This window comes from Wyeomyia smithii, chromosome 1 (genome assembly GCF_029784165.1).
Source record: "Wyeomyia smithii strain HCP4-BCI-WySm-NY-G18 chromosome 1, ASM2978416v1, whole genome shotgun sequence".
In the NCBI taxonomy this organism is placed as follows: Eukaryota; Metazoa; Arthropoda; class Insecta; order Diptera; family Culicidae; genus Wyeomyia; species Wyeomyia smithii.
Genome location: NC_073694.1, coordinates 123,522,901 through 123,545,299, shown reverse-complemented (window position 1 = coordinate 123,545,299; position 22,399 = coordinate 123,522,901). Strand labels below are relative to the sequence as shown.

The 22,399-nt window shown below is 38.4% G+C and overlaps 1 protein-coding gene across 1 annotated transcript in view; it reads left to right on the top strand.

The window, feature by feature from the left end:
- Positions 1–22,154, top strand: part of LOC129718274 (uncharacterized) — a 33,619-nt gene extending 11,465 nt beyond the window's left edge. Inside the window, exon 3 of the mRNA XM_055668886.1 lies at positions 21,975–22,154. The gene's annotated coding sequence lies outside the window, so the exon portion shown is untranslated. The remainder of the gene's footprint in view (positions 1–21,974) is intronic.
- Positions 22,155–22,399: the final 245 nt, after the last annotated feature.

The following is a 22,399-nucleotide window of genomic DNA, read 5'->3' as shown; positions in this document are numbered from 1 at the left end:
AATGAGGTTCAACGAGGTTGCTGAACTATTCGATTACAACGAACCCATCAACAGGTTTCTGCGTCGCCTGAGGATTCGCTTATAACATTCAAATATTTTATTTTTAATCGTATCTAGTTTGTAATTTTATTCATTAAGACAAATCATTGTCAGATGGAATTTTAAAATATAACTATAACTATAACTATAACTATAACTATAACTATAACTATAACTATAACTATAACTATAACTATAACTATAACTATAACTATAACTATAACTATAACTATAACTATAACTATAACTATAACGATAACTATAACTATAACTATAACTATAACTATAACTATAACTATAACTATAACTATAACTATAACTATAACTATAACTATAACTATAACTATAACTATAACTATAACTATAACTATAACTATAACTATAACTATAACTATAACTATAACTATAACTATAACTATAACTATAACTATAACTATAACTATAACTATAACTATAACTATAACTATAACTATAACTATAACTATAACTATAACTATAACTATAACTATAACTATAACTATAACTATAACTATAACTATAACTATAACTATAACTATAACTATAACTATAACTATAACTATAACTATAACTATAACTATAACTATAACTATAACTATAACTATAACTATAACTATAACTATAACTATAACTATAACTATAACTATAACTATAACTATAACTATAACTATAACTATAACTATAACTATAACTATAACTATAACTATAACTATAACTATAACTATAACTATAACTATAACTATAACTATAACTATAACTATAACTATAACTATAACTATAACTATAACTATAACTATAACTATAACTATAACTATAACTATAACTATAACTATAACTATAACTATAACTATAACTATAACTATAACTATAACTATAACTATAACTATAACTATAACTATAACTATAACTATAACTATAACTATAACTATAACTATAACTATAACTATAACTATAACTATAACTATAACTATAACTGTTTTACTTAAATAATGTTTGTACAGGCTGAAAAACACGCTCAAATAACGTTACAAAAAAATGTCCCATGCAAACCAACCCAATGAAGAAATAACATCAACTTACTGCTCAGATGGTACGTAAGGATGTCGTCTCCAATGTGTTGAGGAAATATTATGCATTGAACCTGTGATGGCTCAGAAAATAATGTTTTTCCAAACTGTACACTTTTCGAGCCCATTTGGGGTGAGATTGTGCCAAGCTATAATGAATGGTACAGGGTGCGGAATTCACATTCACGGCAAAAAAATATCAGTATAAACCAAAACACTCGATTGTTTACATAGGGTATGTTGTCTAGTTATGGTATTATTTGAAATAATGACTAAATGCTTGAGAATAGTAAGCTAACAACTGTTAGAAGGAAATTTACAATGACTGCAATTACTTATGAAATGTAACAAAATTTTGTACACCTATTCTATGTAAACTGATGACTTTTAAAGCAAGAAAGGAGGGTTGTGGGTATGTTTCCAGCGGTTTTGAGATCTCCAATGGAATATACAGTGGTCAATGACACATAATAATTGAAACGAAAAGTCATCTCAGGCTTTATGTCCTAACGTTTTCCCTTTCTAAGCTACTTGGAGACGCCACTGTGTGTTTAGAGACTGTCCATGAGCCACGTTCTCATAACTGGTTACTCCAGATATTGATTTGATCCAGTCATGCATTTTTCTATAATTCATATGAAACGTAGTTTCTGGTCAACCCCCTACAGCCCCTTAATAGTCCACGTTGTTTATGGTCGTCTCTATACTTACTGTTTAATCAGGTTATTCATGTGAATTATTTGTAGATACACAACTGTTCATTTAACAGGTATTAAATTCAAATTTTTGTTTTTGGCACAATCTCACCCCATAGAAGGGGTGAGATTAGGCCAAAGTTCATTCAATTTTAGCAACATTATAGTTTATTGTAACTTAACCATATTTGCAGCAGTCGTTAACTAAACATTTAAGTGTGCATTGACGTGATTTGGTTCAAACTCATTGCCTAAATGTGTGCATTACAAGCTAAGAAACAAAAATCACAGAAGGGTTGTATGCAAAGCCACGACCGCGAGGTTGAAGTAGAATACTTTTACACAGCTCTACTTACGGCTGCACATTAACCTACGGCCGGGCGAAACGGTTCACGCCGCTTTTCGCGTTTAGCCTGACAGAGGCCTAATGTGCACGGCCAACACAATAGAAAGGTGTTTTCACATTGAAAATTAGACACGGCTTTACTGGAGTAAGTGTTGGCAAATGCATCTACCGCTAATACCGCCGCTATCATACGAAAGCGCTTCGTTTCATGTGGGGAATAATATCAACAACGAAAAATGACGCGCGTCTAAGCACACCCGAACTGTTTCGCCATGCCGCTTCCATTTACTTCCTTATAACATCCGCCTCATGGAAGTACCGGCTGCACCTACCGCTGAGGCTGTTACCATACTGCTACTGGTACCCAAAACTATTAACTCTTCAAATTAAGTGTTTTATTTGTCCTCAAAAGAACAATTGTTCAATTCTATATCGGATATAATGTAATATTCTTCTAAACAAAATGATCCAACTTTTCCATTAGAGGAAGTGCCGGCTGATGTACGGCAAAAATCTCGCCCGATCGCTCGCGTTGGCGTTCGTTCTCAGGCAGAGGCCTGAGACGTGATGACCAACCACAGGGCAAGTGATTTGTTTAATATGAAGGCAGCCATAGGCGCAACCCGCTGATATATTCTGTTACCGCTGAGTGCTGATATCTGCTGCTGCTGCTGTCAACGTTGTGTACGGTCCATCCAGCTCACCTTCCGACTAATGAATGTAGCTAGGTTTCCCAGAAACACTGTTTTATAGCCGAAGGGTGCTACGTAATAGGCCACGCCCTATCAGTTCAGTTGTTCCATTCCCTAATGTTCTTCAGACAAATTATTCCACAATTCGCATTTGATTTTTGTATCCAGCGAATAAACACCGATGGGCTCTCACACACGCAACGGTTTAACCCGTATCTTATTGCGGTTTGTAACATCCGAGATTGTTTGCTCGCTGTTGCGTGTTGCATCATGTTGCAACTTGGCAGCTGCACTGAAATAATCTCACATATTCAGATTATATGGGAGTGTTATAAATTTGCACTATTAGAATTTCCAATCAAAACGATGTGATCGAAAATGTGTCATGCATTCTTTATAGGATCGTCTGAGAGACTCACTACATTACCAAGCTTTTAAAATAGATATGCAAATCGTTTGAAAACTAAAGAACATATAATCGATTAGACTCATTGGAAATGCCATAATTTATATCTTGACACACAATAACAATTTCATAGGAAAATCTCATGCATTCCTTGTTATTATCCCATAGAAATAACTTCACTAAAGGGACTGTTTCTTTCATATGATATGTACATGAAAACAAATCGAAGTGTTTGTTTATGAAAAATACAAGAATTTATTATAAAAATAATATTTATTTCAAAAAAATTGTTGCCCGTATATCTCTTATTGGAATAAAGCAATCCTATAAATTAAAGCTAAAAATTAACTACGTCGGTCGGTAGCGGTCACAACTTTCGAGAGATTTCACTACCGACTTCATGACAAATGATGATTAAAAAGGAAATTACCGGTTCAACGTTGGCCACTTGATCCGAGTTCCAATGGTCTGTTCGTTGTTTGCCCGATGATACGATTTGATAAGTGCCCATTTCTTCGGTGTGATCTATAGTTGTGAATATCTATAGGTGAGTTTAAACTCAAATGAAGTATAGAAAAATAACTTACCTATTGGAGATTAGAAAATATACTTCCAATCGCTCAATAAGACGCCGTCTTTTCGTGGCGTAGCCATTTGAATCTGGATGATTCGATACCAAATCCAAACGACAGAACAAAACTTCACAGTTAAACTGAGTCCAAAGTCACGGCGACGTGTGTTTTTTATTGGATTTATCAATAAGATTTATATGTTGGTTTCGATACATGACTGTTTTATATATCTACTTTATGAAATGTATTCCGCAATATTGCCTGTAAATTTAACTTTTTACCACACGTGTTAGACGTAAATGAATATCAAATAAAATGGATGTGAAAATCCGATAATTATTATTTCGTTGTGCGATTCGTTAGAATTATTGTATCACACTTTTTTTACAAAAGAATCTCTAATAGAATCAATTATAATTAAGAGATCTTTTGGTACGGTAAATTCATTGGACAAATTTAATAAAGAATATATGTCGACTTGTTCCAGTGTGGGGGACGACGAAATTCTGTTTATGCTGATTGATTGAATCGACTTCATATTAGCTCTGCCTAGTCGAACTAACTGCTTTTGTGAATGCGTTCTAACAGGGCAATTTATTATTCAATGTCGGTTATGCTGATCGCAGCCTTTGCGCTGCCCCTACAGTGGGGGCTTTACTAAATAAAGTAAAAATTAGACAAGTACAACAGAATTTTATTTCATCCCGCACAGAATGTCTGCTTGTGTTGATGTCAGAAAATTATTAACCTTCAATTTTTTTTTATTTGCCTTGAAAAAAAGCATTTTGCGGTTCAAAATCGGTTGCTTATTACAACCTTTAAGCTGCCCCAACATTGGGGGAATTAAGATACACGGACAACATGCACTGTGGAAGCTATTTTACATTCAGTAAATTCGACGGGTGCGACAGATTTAAATTGCTAGGATGCAACACAGAATGCTTGCTTGCGTTGACAAAAATTATTAACTTTCAATGACTTGTTTATTTACCTTGAAAAAGGCATTTTGATTTCCAAAATTGGATTTCCTGATGGCAATCTTCATGCTACCCCAACACGGGGGGAATAATGGCTGTCTGGCGACACATGCTGAGAAAAACCGCGCTGCTCCTGAGACGTGGTGACCAACCACAGGGCTAGTGCTGCTGCTAAGGAAGGACGACTGCTGTTGTCGCTGTCTAGAACTATTTTGAGCGGCTCCGGCTGAAACAGGCTCTTATATAGGCCAAATAGCATGTTTTCAATTGCAAGGTATATGATCCTGTCGACCGTACTTGGGAAGCAAGCATACAACGACCAATCAGAGGTCGAATTTTTCGTTTTGACAAGGCTTGACTATTTTCAATAGTACAATAGTGTGAACAATAAAATTACAAATATCTTATTTTGGGAAGAATCTTAGAAGATTTTCCAATCTATTGCTGCAAGAACGAAGGAAATCCATCGAATACTAACCGATTTATTAGCATTTGAAATTGGACATATTTTTCACTTTTTTCGGTTTTAGATTTTCAATTCACATCCCTATGTAGCCGAACTTCCTGAGAGAAGTATTCTACTTCAAAAACGTGTCCTTTTTTGGCACAATATCACCCCGGCAGACGGTACTTTTAAAATGTATACTATGTGAGTATTGTTTAATGTTACTTGTGCTGTAGATTGTGAGAGTAATTCTTCAAATGATGACACGAAAATATCGTGTCTGCCTAAGAACGTGGCGATTGTGTTGAAGTCTCGCATGGATAGTAACTTGCTACTTGGGATGCCATGTTTTGCCATCAAGATCGCTTCTTCTAGTGTTTCTATCTGGTCTTGAAGTGAGTCTAGATTGGATAGGATCATAAGATGATTGATTTCGAGAGAATGGTTTTTCGCTCTTTCTTTCTCTAGTGTTAGCACTTGATTGGTGATATCTGTGACCTTTTGTATTCTTTTGCTGATAGCTTGATTTACCATGGCTTGTTTGTTGTTTTGTGTGATGAGGGAGTTGAGTGTCATGTTGATGATGCGTAGGTCGTCAGCATCTGGACTGCCTGCTACCCATTTCCATACTGTTCCTATTGTATCCCATCTCTTATGTCTTGTTACAAAGGGTTTTAATTTAAGAAAGGTTTCGTACAATTTATTATTTTTGATTTGCATTAATTCGTATAAAGGATCGGTTGAAGGGTTTGCCTGAATTTCTTCATTGACATTAGCTATCGTATTACCTATCTGCACCAGATCTATTGGATGTACTATTCTTACATATCCTGTTTTGCATTTAGCTTTGCCTAAAGGTATGATTGCTAGTGGATTATTCGTGAGGTCGTGTATGTGGATGTTGGCGTATGCGATTGACACGCAGAAGGCGTGTCTGTGAAAAGAAAGGAGTGGTATTATGATTTTTCTTCTATAGTGTCTCGCCTAAGGTTTACTTTATGAATTTTCCTATTATAAGAATCGATGACGTACGTGTCATGATTTTCCTTAATCTTTATTGTATTATATCTACTTTTTCTTTTGTTATTAGAGCTTGTTTTTTCATATGCGTATGTATCTGGTAGAAATGTTTTATAATTCTTTGGTGTTATTTTATTTTCCCTATTTTCAAACAATTGTAGTATTTTTTGGTTGTTTTCTTCTTTTTGTTTAGCGAATTCCTCAAATGTTAAGTTATCTGTGTTTTCTCCTATGTAAATAGCCTTAGGTGTTTGTTTGGTAAAGGAATGTATGGAACTGTTATACTTGTGTGTAGCTTCCTGATTGAGGTTATTAACTGTAATATCTGGATTGAGTGCTTTTATACACCTTGCTATTTCTCTAATTGTTGAATGGCATCTTTCGACTTGTCCGTTTGTTTCTGATCTGTGGACTGGATTGGAATTCTGATTTGTCAGGCTGGATTTTGAAGTTGGCCTTTTGTTGGGTTTCGAAAACACTTCTAAAATTGTCTAAGTATTCTTCACAAGTTTTCCCGAAAACGATGATGTCATCTATATAGACATGGCAGATTTTGCCAATATGTTCTCGTAGGACGTCGTCCATGACCCTTTGGAAAATTGAGGGTGCGTTTTTCAGTCCGAACGGCAATCGTACAAATTCATATTTGCCGTTATTAACAGAGAAAGCGGTTTTTTCGACGTCTTTCTTTGTCATTGGGATCTGATGGAAGCCAGATGCTAGATCAAATGCTGTAAAATATTTATTATGTCCCAAGTTTGCCAAGACCGTTGAGGTATCAGGAATGGGATACCTGTCACCGATCGTTTTTGAATTTAGTTTTCGGTAGTCTATTACCATCCTATACTTCTTTTCGTTGGAGGCGTCCATCTTCTTTGGAACGTTCCATACAGGGGAATTATAAGGGGATTCTGAAGGTTTTATGATGCTTTCAAAAAAGCTCAGCCTCCTCCTCTTCAGGTTCCTCACCTCGTTGGGCTTCCATCATTCTGATGTACCTTTCAAAAGTTTGTGATGATTCGGGGTAATATTCTTCATCTTCTGATGGGGCATAATCTGAGCGTTCATTAACCCTCTAGTGCCCAATACCGCCATTTGGCGGGCTTCAGTCGAAGTTTTGAAAAGCTTCAATATGTACTTAAAAAGTGTTTATAATGATTCATAGTGATTTTACCGAAGCCCGTTTAGAAATTAACTTGGGCACTAGAGGGTTAATTATGTCTTCAGGCTCAGGTTCTTCGTACTTGTTTGTGTAAATGTTAAACATTCTCTGTCTTTTCAGTGGGGGTCCTCTCTGGTCTGACCTTTGTGGTCTGTTACCATAGTTGACGTTATTTGTTCGGATGGAAGCATCTACTTCCATCGGTTCTGGTGTGTTTTTAAATGGGTTGTTAGGTGTTATTGGGGGTTTTTGCTGTTGATTAAATTGCCTGAATGGTTGAGGTTAGAAGGGTTGATTAAAGTATGGTGGTGGAGGCATTGGTCTTGGATGATATTGTGGTTGTGAAATTGGTCGTTGGTTATATTGTGGGTTTGGTCTACATGAATTCAAATTGTAAGGTGGTCTTGTTAGTGCTGGAAGTTTGGGAGGAAGTCTAGGGGGCAAGAATGGTATCAAGTTCCTTGGAACCTGCGGAGTTAACATGCTAGGTCTGATCATTGTGGAGCTGAACTCTGCGTTTTGATCCTTAATGCAGTAGCTGTACGCGGCAGCTAATGACGTTGGTTGATAGTTTCTGATGAATTTGCTCAGCTCACCATCGAGGCCTCTAGTGAAAGAGTCAATAGCTTTCCTATTGTATGACTCGATCAACGCCTTTGATACTTCTGGATGACTGAATCTTTCATCGGTCTTTATATGATTCGCAATTAGGGAGAGCAATCTATTAACTTCATCGTTAAACTGCTCGAGGGTTTTACCTTTCGTGTCGTATGCGACAACTGGTAGTCGAGCGTTTCCAAATCTCTCTTCTCTCCATAATAGGTTGTTAAAGTTTTCTTAATAAGTTTCCAATTTATGTTCACGTTTTAGGCTACTAAGGCATCGTTTGCCTCGCCTCTATTTTTTCTTCTTATGGTCTTACAGACCATATGGTATTTATTTTGAGCCTCTATGGGGCTTTGATGGTTAGTCTCATAGAGATTGATGATCTTGACGAGCTTCTTCTCTATCAAAAAGATGAAGCGGTGGGTCGCTGTAGTCCGGTCCCGGAAGGGGAACGGCTGCTGTTTCTAGAGCGGCAATTCTATTGATTATATCTTGCACTTGATTTTGTGCCATTTTAATTATTGATTATTTGGGATTTTTAAGGATATTTCTTTTTTCACTTTTTTACTTCTAATATAAACTTATTAAATATAATCACTTTTATTTTTGATAATTCACTTTACTATTTTAATAATGTTGAAGTACTTACATAATCATTTTAACCGTCATACCAATCCTGTTACAGTGGTACTTCTTTGAATCCAATCGTCTGCCTCTAACGGTGACGTTTCTGAATCCTGTGGGTTGAGACCAGGCCGTGGTGTTTCCTCCTTTCCGGCACGGCTGTTAAATCCGTTTTTTCCTGGAGCGAGTGATGAGCTGTCCAGGTGACTCCGACACAATCCGTAGGCTGCTTTACACGGTCGGGAGAGATTTTTGCTTCACAACGAAGAAGTATCCGCGAACTCTTACGTGGCGAACTACACTTGTTGATTCAATTTATACTCACGCTGGTCCCTATTCGGGCGCCAGTTAATTCTTCTGCCACAAAATAGGGCAAAAAATATATATTTTTTTGAGCTTCTGCTCGTCTATCTTTATTAACTTAAGACTTAAGACTAAATTACAATTCTTTTAATACTCTTATATATAGCTTCGCAGCGAGTGTTTGTTTATGCTTTCTGTTTATGCTTTGTATAATCAAAAGATAGTGCTGGTGCAGACTTAATATTACTGGCGAGATATAGTTTATTTTCATTCTGGGAATTCTGCATTATGCTGATTTGGCGACGATGATGGTGGTCCTGATGAGATAAGATGGCCTGCCGGATATTGGTGAGGTGTTCTGCTTAACTCGAGTATTATGTAGGGAACAAGGATAAGAGAAGAGTAAGAGAGATAGAGAAAGAGAGAGGGTAATTCAGGAAAAGTAACTTAAAAGAGGAGAAGCAGGTTAACAGACAACAGAGTCAGTCGTATAATTAACATTGAAGAAGAAAGACGGTTTATTGTGAGCGAAAATCTTATAAATTGGTGGACAGGACACGACAATTGCGCAGTCCGGTAAGTTGGAACCAAGTATCGCTGGTGCATGCATAGTCTCTGTGAGAAATAAAGTCCCATGAGAGGGTATACGGTTTCGAACTCCCTGTGAGGAACTAGTTTGATTCCCTGTGAGGATTTCGATGGTTTCCCTGTGAGGAAATAAGGTCCCTTGAGTGGGTATTCCTGTAAACTCCCTGTGGGGAGTTTATATTGTTCCCTGTGAGGAACTGTAAATTTCCTGAGAGGGTGTTAGCAAATTCCCTGTGAGGAAAAGTAGTCCCCTGAGAGTAGGGATGGGCGAACGGCTCACGAGCCGTTCATATGAACCGATTCTTAAAAAAGAGCGAAAGAACGAACGGCTCACGAAAAAGAACCACGGTTCTTTGAGCGCACCAAAACTGTTTGGTTCGCGCGAACCCGAAATTTACCGAGACAACACAAACTGCCAACGCTCGTGAATCATTGTGAACCATGAGCCGTTCATATGAGTCGGTTCAGAACCGTGAATGAGCGGTTCAGCGCCGCTCTTGCAAAAGAGTCGTTTCGCCCACCCCTACCTGAGAGGGTGTATTCATTCGGACTCCCCGTGAGGAGTTTAGCAAAATCCATTTCCACTAGAGATGCCTCAGTGTTGAAAAATGTACGTGTGTGTATTTGTAAAAGTGATTGAATTAACTACAATACACAAACAGTTCAACCCAGAAATGCCAGATATTACAAAAAAAGAAATATTCGCGGATGCCTCAATCACTGTATATTTAACATGTCTGATTCTACCATATGCTGTCCTGCCAGCACTGTTGCTATCAACCAGGTCTTGTTCACGATCTCATCTACCCGTCATACACCAACTCTCTTTCACGAAGCGTTGGAAATGGAATACACGGAAAAGAAATTGTCATTGCTATGCAAAGCGTTTTGGCGGTGTCACAATTTAAATGAAAAAAGTTTATTTTTTTAAAAGAAAATCATTTGATTTTACGCAACTGAATTTAGCTTTTTATATTCGACGTGTTTTATAGTTCTCAGATGTCAAAAAAATGTAACATTCGTCAATCAGAATCTGATAATTCAAGTGGTAATTCTCTGTGTTCGGCTACCGTAGCTTGAATTGTAGAGAGTTACGACAAGCTTTCTGAAAAAATAAGTTTATTATACCGTATTGGTTCTGGATGGATTTGATTGATTTTGCAAAGTCATTCAAACAAACAAATTTTTCATTAATTTCATTGGATTGATTCAAGGAATTTGTATTTCAGATTGGAACGGTGAGAAGTGGCACAGATTGGGTATCACTTTTTACCGTGTAAATGGGACTTGAGAGACGCCCGTACACTCGCACAGTGGAATTGGTGTTACTCACTTTATTTTTTTCGACTGTATTCCTTGTATTGTAATCAAGTGATGAGCAGTGAAAGGAAGGAGGAGGAGAGCGATTGATTGTGTTGCAGGCAGCTAGCTGGCATCCCGTCATGTTTCGAGGACTAACATCTCAGTATGTGTGTAAACGAGATAGCATATCACCGCCACTTTTCATACGCATAACATAGCATCTGTCAATGGGGCCCGCAAATCGCGGATCCGCTGCGATGTTAGCTGCGATGAAACAAAGCAAATAAGATAGAGATGCCAGCTAGCTGTGTTAGCTGCGATGAAACAAAGCAAATAAGATAGAGATGCCAGATTGCCAGCTAGCTGGTTGCAGGAGAGAGTACAGACAGGTATTTTTTTATGCGCGAATTTGTATGGAATCGTGTTAAAAGACAAAAATTGAATTGTAAAAATAATGTAGATAACCGTCGCAAAACGTTTCAACTTTGACTGAATATCATAGTGGTCATTTTAAAGGACCAAATACAATGTGATAAATCTTCAGTATTTACACCAAAAATTGTGATTTTTTTAAATGATATATGATTACGTGTGTCCTAAAACGGAAAACGTGATTAGAATGAGATCGATATCTTGTACCGTTTTTGAGCCAATAAGCAATCAGCGTAAAAAACCCTGACTGCATGTAAGCGCGATGGTTGGATAGTGCAAATATGTTTTTTTCCTTTGGGTCACCGTGAAACCTTCGGACAAATTAGCTGGGACGAGGGATGTTTGTACCGCCGAGGTAAGCGAGGATTTTGGAAGTTATTTTCCTGGCCCAGTCAAGGAAGACAGGCCAGTATTTCAATGATTGTCACGGATTGACCAGCAAAGGTATAAAATGAACGACGGCTTGACGCGCTTCACAAAACAGAGCCCAGAGTCATAGTGATTCGTTCCGAGATTCGGCCGTTTGGGCTGAGGAAGAGTTGGACGCAGACGAAGGTAACTTCTTCGAGTACCAAATTCATTGTCATTGCTCAGAGTGGCGGACGAGTCTTCTGCACTGGCGTGGATGACCCTGCAGATTGCTGAGCTATAGGATGTGCTCGAGTCAGCGTTGAGGTTCGCTTGTATCGCCTGTGAATCAATTAAATACAGCATTAGGATGGGGAAGAGAAAGAGTTGATCGACATTCTGAACAATTCAGCTGGTGTCGATGAGCCGGACAAAGAGACATTGTTGTATTCGAGTGTCTTGTGTAGCCTTAGAAAATTTTACTATTCGCGAGATGTCTGCTAACAGCATCAACTAGGATCAATGACAGTTTCTAATAATGGTCGCTGGGGTGGCGCCCACGTACTAAACCAGTCCCGCTGCGGAGTTTACAAAGGGTTCATTTACCTGTCCCACTGCAGAGTTTACAAATGGAGTAAGTGGAAACTTTCGCAAGAATAGAGATGCAATATTGCGGTTTACGATGCAAAAAAGAGATGCCAGATAGCCCCAGGTGGGCTCTGCGAATAAAGAAATTCGCTATTAGTGATTCGGGTGTGAACTCGGCAGTCAGAAACATTTCGGGAAACGATCAAACTCAAATTGGGGCTACGAAGGTGCTGATATTTATTTGGTGTTTACATGCGGAAAAAATGAAGGAAATATTTTTGTCATCACACACATTTTGCCAATCGCATATGAGAGTTCGCGTAGGAGCGAACAGCCTTTAAACTTTTTTTTTAACTTCGTAGTTGCGAATTATATGTCTTTATTATGTTTTCGAATGCAGAGTAGGCGTAAGGGTGGATGTAGGGAACAAGAATAAGAGAAGAGTAAGAGAGATAGAGAAAGAGAGAGCGTAATTCAGGAAAAGTAACTAAAGAGAGAAGAGGCAGGTTAACAGACAACAGAGTCAGTCGTATAATTAACATTGAAGAAGAAAGACGGTTTATTGTAAGCGAAAATCTGAAAAATTGGTAGACAGGACACGACATATTATAGCTATTTAAATCTAGTGAGTTCACAAGTTGTTGTTTGCTGCTTGCACTGCTCCATGAGTAGCAGTCTCACTAGTAGCAGACTCACTAATACACTCGACGTGAGAAATAAAGTGTCGGTATATGATACATATTCTGATTTCATTCTATGTCAATGTATTCGCAGTACAACTGTTGCGTTATGCGTTTCACACATTTTTTTGTGTGATTTCTGTGTAACATTTGTGCGAATCGGGAAGACACAATGATTGTACAAGACTTCAACTTTTGCGTGCACCACGTCACAAATGTATTTCAGTGATTGTAAACGATAACAATCGTCGATGTTGCGAATCGTCAAGTATATTTTTAAATCATAGGCGTAAACTAATCTGCAACCGATCCCAAGAGCATCAGCGATATCGTTGAAGAAAATAATGAAGAGAAGCGGCCCAAGGTTACTACCTTGTGGTACACCAGACTTATTCGTGAACGCAGACGATACACCGGATCCCAGCTTGACTTGTGAAATTCTATCGCGCAGGAACGATTCAAGCCACTTAGCGAACCGAGATGAAGCACGAACCGAGATGAAATGGAACTTTGTGTGAAGAAGACCCGCTTTTTCGAGTGCATTTTGCGAAATAATACCAGTGAAACAGGAGGTGTGAAACGACCCGGTGACAAGGTATTTCATTCGCATTCCTGCTCAACAACGGCAACAAGCTCGACGGAATTTCAGGCCCGTAGCTACCGGGGGGGCTAGGGGGGCTTAGCCCCCCCCACGCGTTTGCATTGCCCCACCACGCAATTTTCTCATGTATGTGATTAATATTAGGTGAAAAAATCCAAAAGAAAAATCTGAAATATAAGCAATAAGTTTTTCGAACTAATTTTCTATTTTTAACAACGGCTTTTTCCCGTTAACACGCAATTAACACGTTCTCTCTCCTTCATATACTGTCTGCTTAATGAACATAAGCAATAAGCATTGTTGAATAGTCTCCAGTATATTTTCAATGTTAACGATATCAGTCAATTTTTTGGTCGAACTCATATGCCAAAGAGGATAAATTATTCAGTCTTTTGGTGAGCCAGCCTGATTCGCGTCAAAGTTGAAACTGACGATCCGCATACTTTCCTTTCGGATGTCCAGTCCAGCGTCTAGGAGTGAAAATGCCAGTTTTTTTAAAGTGTCATTTTTAAGAAAGAACCAATCACAGTTTTATATGTTTGATTACATTAGAACAATGAAAAACAAGTTTGGTTGTGAAAATGGACCAATTTTTCCAGAAGTTTCTATTTCTCACTTTTTGATTTCTTAGATTGAGCATATCGTGGGAAAAAACGACACACAATACTAGTTTTTTCAAATCCTAATTGCTTCTTGTGATTCATGTTCATGTTCAGTTCAATATATTTTGGCCGAAATTTCTCACATCTCGGAAGCATAACCCAGTCCGTTACCTGGCTCGGACAACTCTGTTCCGTTTCGGTCCGAAATCGGACTATAAAAACTGTAGTCTGACCGGACTACGCACTGGGCATTCCACACTCTACCCGGTCTGATGTTAAACACTGATCAAACAATGCCTTCGTAAAATTTAGGCTGACGGTTGAATCACTCCATTTTCTCAGTATTTTTCCGTGAATAGAATATCTCAGTACCGTTGGTTGACATTGGTTTTAAATGAGGCGAGTCTCGAAGCTGGATTTCTAACGCTGTAATTTCTTCAATGTTGCTTCAGAGTAGAACTTTTAAAAACTCTCTTCTGTCCTTAGCTTTTCGATCGCACATGGTCGCACCCTCAAGACATTTGAACATTTGGAGAAATTAAGTGGAAGATACACAGTTTCGCTAATCAAAAGCGCTCTTCACGTCGAGCTTGAATACAAATACCCAGCCGTAACCTATGTATTGGGGTGCCAATGGAAAGAGATTTTTCGAATTTCGTTTAGTGATAGGGCTCAAAAGTTTCGTCTTCTCAAACAAAAATCATCAGCACTACCGCTAAACGATTTGTTCCACTGCAGTGGCGTAGCTACGGTTTGGTGGGCCTGGTGCGGAAACAAAAAACGTGGGCCCTCAATGAAAATGACTGTTAAATTTTTTCTTCCATAAAAGGAATTGAGACAAACAAAAAACTCAGATTTTTCTACTTATTTATTCCGTTGTCCGCAAAATTAATAATTAGGCATTTAGATACTTACTTTCCGAGCCGTTTGGTTGGCAAAATCAGAAATCACTGATTCAATCAGTGATTTCACGTCCGATTGATAAAATGGCAAGGTTTGTTAATCTCAAGTTACTCATCGTTGACCTCAAATAGTTCTTGATCAACTTTAACTTAGAGAAACTTGATCAACTTTAACTTAGAGCCCACTGTTTTCGGGTGCATATAGTCTCGCGTGAACGCAGATTATTTCCCTCGCACTGTTTCATGTTTTCAAGTTAACCACACTGCAACACAGATAGACAACGTTTTCCAGACTTGGTAAAAGCACCGCTTCGAGCCGCTCGATGACATCGCCAAATTATAGACACCAAGCACCACGAGCGTATTATCGTCCTATGTGACATTCGTAGCAAGCACCAGCTCGATGCAAGAACTAAAAAAGCTTCGAATGCAGTGCGATAATCTTGTGTTCTTCATCTGGAGGCACGTTGAGCGTTTTGTTCTTTTTCGTTTCCGTTCGATCCGTGGAGAGATATTTGCTGTGTGATGCTTTTCTTAATTTGTTGCGCACCAAGCTGAAGACCAAAGCACCCAGCCCAAGTGCGTGTGGGTTATGGAGCTAGAGCTACAATCAAGCTCTGCTTGAGATTGTTTGTTTGTTTGTTTACTTTTATTAGAGACCTTTTAACCATAATGGTTATTCGGGTCTTATCTGCTTGAGATGCTGTGTGTACTTTACCTAGTTTGATTAGGAATTTTGTGATATTTTTTTTTAATACAAACTCGTTTTTTGAATAAAGATTGATGATTATGCTTCCTGAAACGACGGAAAGTATCAAAATAGTGTCTTGATTATATTCCACTGTATTTTCTGGCTGAAGGCTCAAACATATAAAGCAATTTAAACCTCATATTACAGGTAATATTTACCGAAACGCATGCTTTCTTTAAACGAAACAAACAAATCCAGGTAATTGCAATTTGTTGCAAAAATTGTAAAAAAATTTCACGGTATGTTCTTTTGAAACAATTAAACAGAGCATTATTTTGCTGCTTCATTACATTAAATTTCATTTCATTAAATTCATGAGGCTTATTACGGGAGTCACTTCACGGTGAAATGACAACCGCAATAGGCACAGTCACCCGCACACGTCGTCAGCGCTCACCCTCTGCACTAGCTGTTACGTGTAATATACACAGCAGAGATAAGCAGAGTACAAGGAGACGGAGATGCCACGAAGCTAAAAATCAAGCTAAATGATTCGGGGCTGCACCGTGCGCTCTATGTAAGTTTAGAAAAACACCAACGAAGAAATATCCGCTCTGTGGTGGTATTCTTCATTCTTCGCGTGTCGAATCATCGACCGAAGCACCCAGCTCAAGTGCGTGATACATAGCAAGCAAGAGCTCAATTTTTGTTCCGCCTCTAGTGCGGTGCGTGCTTTGCCAAGTCTGGTTCTCAGCATTGCAAAAAATCGCTCCTTCGTTGCGTGTTTCCACGTTGCATCGAATGTGTTTTGCTGTCGCAAAACATTCAACTTCGGCGTCAGTCGAATCACGAATCATGGTAAAAATGAACATCGGTATTCACGTATACTTTGTCAGTGTGGATCACGAGAGCATTGTGGCGAGCACAGATAAGGTTGAGTTCAGATGCACACATGAGGTTGAGTTCAGATGGGCATGTTGACCGGTTCGGTGTTCGCAAGATTTTGGGGCCCCTTGAGTGGTGGGCCTGGTGCGGACCGCATCAACCGCACCCCCCTAGCTACGCTACTGTTCCATTGGCCCCAGTTCAAAAATTTTTAGGCGCCAGAAAGTTGATTTTTTCAAAAAAAAAAAAAAAAAAATCCGATTAATTACCGTAGATTCGACGTTTCATGAATTTTCAAGGCATTTGGTATAAAAAATCTGAATTAATCCACCTAGTGGTGCAGAAACCTTTGATATACTAACTATTACTTTATACATATTTGGCCAGTCACTTACAAATCGTATACCATCATAAGTCCAATTTCAATAATGGATGAAATGAATTTGAAAGATAGTTTTCAGCGAGTAAACCAAAGACGATCATTGAAATGAAGCTTGATGTGGTTTTTGCAAATAATATGAATGTTATCACTGGAGTACATGAGTCTTATTTTTTCGATCACAAACCAATTTTTAAATGCTGACTAGAAGTAATTGATTTTTTTTTTTGAGATAATAGAACGTGGGGAAACAGTAATAGATAACAGTGATGCTGATTTCACACTAGAACAGCAAACATGTATGTTAGTTTAATGCGGTTCTACTTATTCGCTTTATTTTCAGAAATCGCAGGACCTAGATTTATGAATCAGAATCAAGTTTTTTTTACGAGTTGAAGCAAACTTCTACAAACCTGCTCTCGAAATATAGTTTAGAATTATACAGGAAAAATGAATGAATTTGATGAAAGTTGTCAATTTAATTCTATCTCAAATGCATTATCTGAAAACGAAGGTTCTCCACGATCTTTGAGAATTTTAGATGTTCAGAGTGTAGGCGAGAACATTATTCTTTTCAAAGGCCTAGGCTGTATGAAAAAATCCAAAATGAAGACTTTTTAAATCTGCTGCGATAACGAGAAGTGGAATAACATGGATACTCTGTTTGCACTTAGTCTTAAATTAGAAAGCAATATTTATATCTTACATGAGCATATTGTATCATTCATAGAGATAAGTGACTTTTCACCTGCGCACACTAGTAAACGTGTATAGCCATGTAGAGTTGCTTCAACACTTTTTCCTTATTTTGCCGATTACGTTCACCAGCTACTTTAGATTCCTGGTCACAAATTTAATACATAAAATAAGTATTCAACTGAAAAATTTTCCAGCTGTTCAAAACGTAGCATTGCAAACAAAACAGCGATTTATTTGTGTTTTTCTCGACGGATGGTACTAACACATTCGTACGTAAATAGGTCTATACATCTTTGGTAAAGCTTTTCAAAATATCTGCATCGCTAATTGTGTTACATGTGCAAACTGTAGGATCAGATTTTGCTACAATGCTTGGCTCCCGAAAGCTGTAAATGTTTCTTACTCTTCGCAAATCTAGGTTCAACGTACAATTTAGTATATATTTTATAAAAAGTGAGGATGGGAGCTTCGGAAGAAAGGGGGCTAAGTAAGCATTGCAGTTTCTTCTGAAATCTGGTTCAAATTTCCAAGAAAAAGCTTAAGGGTAATTTATTTACACCAGTTAAGACGCACTTCGAAGAGTGTAAAGATTATGAAAAGTTGTCCATGATTGTTGATTTCCTTTGAGAAATAAATAGCGATACGAAAAAAAAGATAGAGAAGAAGAAAGAGCAGTGAGAGAGAAAATTTATCCAGAAAGTATAATAACCCATGTCTAAAATATACTTTGGTCAAAACTCTACAGTTCAAGCAACCAATAGAAGATCGCACTCAGTATGATTTTAAAAGATCTCTGGGGCTTTCATTTAAGCATGCGAACATCAAAATCGGAATGAGCGTTCTGTAAAGAGAGTTTTTTTTTGTTATTTTTATTGTTCGGGTCGATTTTGATATACCACACCCATAAACAACATATTTACACATACATACGTACAGGCACACATACACAAACATACACAAATTGTTCAATTCGTCGATCTGAGTAAATTGGTATACAACACATGGCTCTCCGTGCCATTCATTTTGCCTTGAAAGTTAAATTTCTTATATAAAAAATACTCTTTGATCAATATTTTAAAATCTAAGCCACTAATCAAAAATCCACTCGGTAGCATTCTGGGGGAGCACAGTAGCCTTCATTTGCGTATAAGATCATTAAAATCGGATATTGCGTTCTGTAAGAAAGGTGCGTTAGATTTTTGCGGCACATACATACAGACACCATACATACACACACACACACACATACACACATACACACACATACACGCGAACAGACATTGCTCAGTTCGTCGAGCTGAGTCGAATGGTATATACGATTCGGCCCTCCGGATCTTGGATCTATTTTGCGTTTTTCGACCGATTTTATAACCTTTGTTTAGTATAACAAAGGTAATAGTATAACAAAGGTAAAAATCGATGTGCTTTTTTTTCATTATTCAAAAAGTTGAAACATTTATCACACGTGTTCCCAAAGTCCGATTTAGCTGAAATTTAGCATGGGGACTTTCTTCGAGATAACAAAACTTTTAAACCCTACCGTTAAACGATATTCGAATGTAATTTTTTTTCATACATCTCATTGGCGTACGAAGTAAATGTACGAAACTTTTACTCAATTATAGTAAAAATGGCTGAGCCTGCGTAAAAAGTTTAATTCAGCAAACTCATTAAAATATGCAGATTTTTTCCTTCATGGTTTTTAGCAACAAGCTAGCTGGCCACTGCAAGAAAAAAATTCTAAAGTTTATATCCCTGCTTTCTTTTAACTATACGCATATTCTTGTTTTTTTTTTGGAATATGAACCCGGAAAACCGGATTTTCGGGAAAACGAAAATTCTTCCGGGACACCACTAAAGGTACTTTTTTCTGTCGAGCACATAACGGCTTTAAACTGCTTACTCTACAAAAAAACAACGTTTTCTTAAATAAAAATTCTCTGCCCCCCCACGCAAAACGGAGTAGCTACGGCTCTGCGGACTTTTGCAAAATATATAACTGTGTTATTAAGACATTCACACATTCACAATTGGGTTGTTTAGCAGTATCAGTTTTTTATATCATCTTTAAGAGCTGAATTTTCTAAGCAAATTATGGTTTTTAAATATTTTCTATCGTTATCCTTCGGTTTTAAAATTACGATTTACAACAGTTCGAAATCTGCTCGAAATCGCTACAATAACAGTTCGCCCATGTACCAACTGTCATTGGGAGCATGCATAAATGACGTAGCTTATTTTAAGGTTTTTTGGATCCCCCTCCCACATCGTAGCATTTCGTCACAAAGTCAGACCCCCTCTCTAGATAATTACGTAGCTGTTACGCAATATGCGAACGCGCCTCCGTCCATAACAGAGTCCCCATCGGAGATCGGCATCACTGGTCAACCGGTTAGGAGACGCACATAACGAGAACCCAGATAACAACCCTGAGAGTTCCTTATTTCCTAGGTGAGATCTCAGCATCAAAGGTGCGCCATCGTAGATTTTCTTATTGTCAGTAGATGCACGTTGGTCGGTCAAGATATTATTTTAAAAGTAAAGTATTATGTATAAAACATCTAATATAAGATAAAACAAAAATAGTAAGATCTAAAAAATTTAATATTCATTACTAGTACGGATTTATTGGAGTATTTTGATATAGGATACTAATTGGATGTCACGACTGACCACCCTTGGAGGTTATAAATCGTAAATCAGATAAAAACAGATTCCCCGAATTCCCCCCTACCAGACCGCTAAATAGATAAAGCGGGAAAGTGAGAAAGACACTAAACGTAAGTCTAGTAAACGTATATTCTTTCATAAACACAGAGTTTGTTAGAAAAACGATAGTTAAGATACTAAAAATTGTTCACACATATATTACTTCTTCAGGAAAAATTTAACGGCCTAATAATAAGTTTACGCAAAATAAAGAGCTGTTTAAGTTTACGGAAAATCGTCAGTAATTGTTGTCGTTTGCGAGAACAAATTAAATTTTTTGTTTAATCGGTATGGCGAGTGGTAGCGTAGCGGGTGCGGGCGGCAAACGACGTGCTCCGAGACAATCATCTTCTCCCGGAGAGTCACCGTGTGGAACGTGTCAAAAAGTAAATAGTCGGCCCATGGTTCAGTGCGATGAGTGTGATATGTGGTATCACTACGAATGTGTGAATGTGGATGACAGTGTACGAGATCTCGATTGGAGCTGTAATGGATGTGTTCGACATACGCTTGAAACAGAGGCGAATCGGATCAATGAGCAACGGAAGCTTTTTGAAGACCAGCAGAGGCAGTGGGAACTTGAGCAGCAAAAACGCCAAGAGCAAGATGAAGAACGGCAGCGAGTGCTTCAGCAGCGGCAAATCTTTCAATTGCAGCAGCTCAGCGGAGAGCAGTTCGGACAGATGCAGAAGGCTATGTTGCAAGACCTACGGCAAAAAATGCAAGCGCAAAATGCTTTTAATGTGCTTAGTGGTTCGCCGAAACAACTAGACCAGCGATTAGGCGCGATTACAAAGCAGCAAGGTGGAAATCTGAAATGCACGTCTCCAGAACAACACGTGAATGATACCATGCGAAACACGGGCGGACAGTCGACTTCCGCGGCTGATAGGATTGCTATCGAAAAGACGGACAAGGCGTCGTCAAGGGCCTCTAGACGTTCTGCGAAACTTCGTGAGCAGCAAATTAAAGCGTTAGAAGCCAGACAAGCGTTGGAGAAAAAACAGCTTGAAGAGCGATTGGCGTTGGTAGAGCAAATGCTAAATGATTCGAGTGATTCTGATACAACAATTGGAAAAACGGACAAAATAGAAATGTGGTTGGACGAAACCGATAAACTGGGATTAGAAGATTCCCCTCTGCCAGCGTACACAGGGCTAAATTCATCATTTTTCCCGGTAACTTCGGTTCCCCAACCAAACACCGCTCGGCAATCGGTAGATTGCGGCTTGATACCTCTGAACAGCGGTCATTTGGCGGCCAGACAGACGGTGAAAGATCTACCTAGATTCGGTGAGGATCCGGAGGATTGGCCGCGCTTCATTGCAGCATATGAACGAACAATCAGAATGTGTGCATTCCGCAATGACGAGATTCTCGATCGATTGGAGAGAAGTCTGTACGACAAAGCTTTGAATGCTGTAAAAAGTCTTCTTTCTACATCCGAATAATGTACCTGTGAACATGAACAGGTTAAAAACCTTGTTCGGGAATCCAGAATCAATCGTGGAAACGATGGTGAGGAGAATCAAAACGATGCCACCCATTAAAGCAGAAAAGTTGGAATCTATTGTTGATTTTGGTGTTGCGGTGCAGAATTTGTGCGCTACTATTCAAGTGTGCCAAATGGACGAACGGCTGTACAACGTTACGTTGCTGCAAGAGCTTGTCGACAGCCTACCGTCTACTTTAAAAATGCAATGGGCTTTCTACCGGAAAGAGAAAGGGTTAGCTACGCTACTAGATTTCAACGAGTGGCTCGAAAAAATGGTTGAAGCGATAAGTCAAATTAGCAGACCTCAAGTGTGGACTAAACAACCGAATACGGAAAAGAAAGGCCGAAGAGAAGAAGCCTACCTTCATGTGCACGCAACACAACCTCCACCACCGGTGGCATATCGCAAAGCTTGTCTGGGGTGTGCCGGTGAGTGCGGCAGTCTGGAATAGTGTAGCAGCTTTTTGAAAATGTCGCCAAATTCGCGCTGGGCCTTAGTGAATGAAAAAAAAATCTGTCGAAAGTG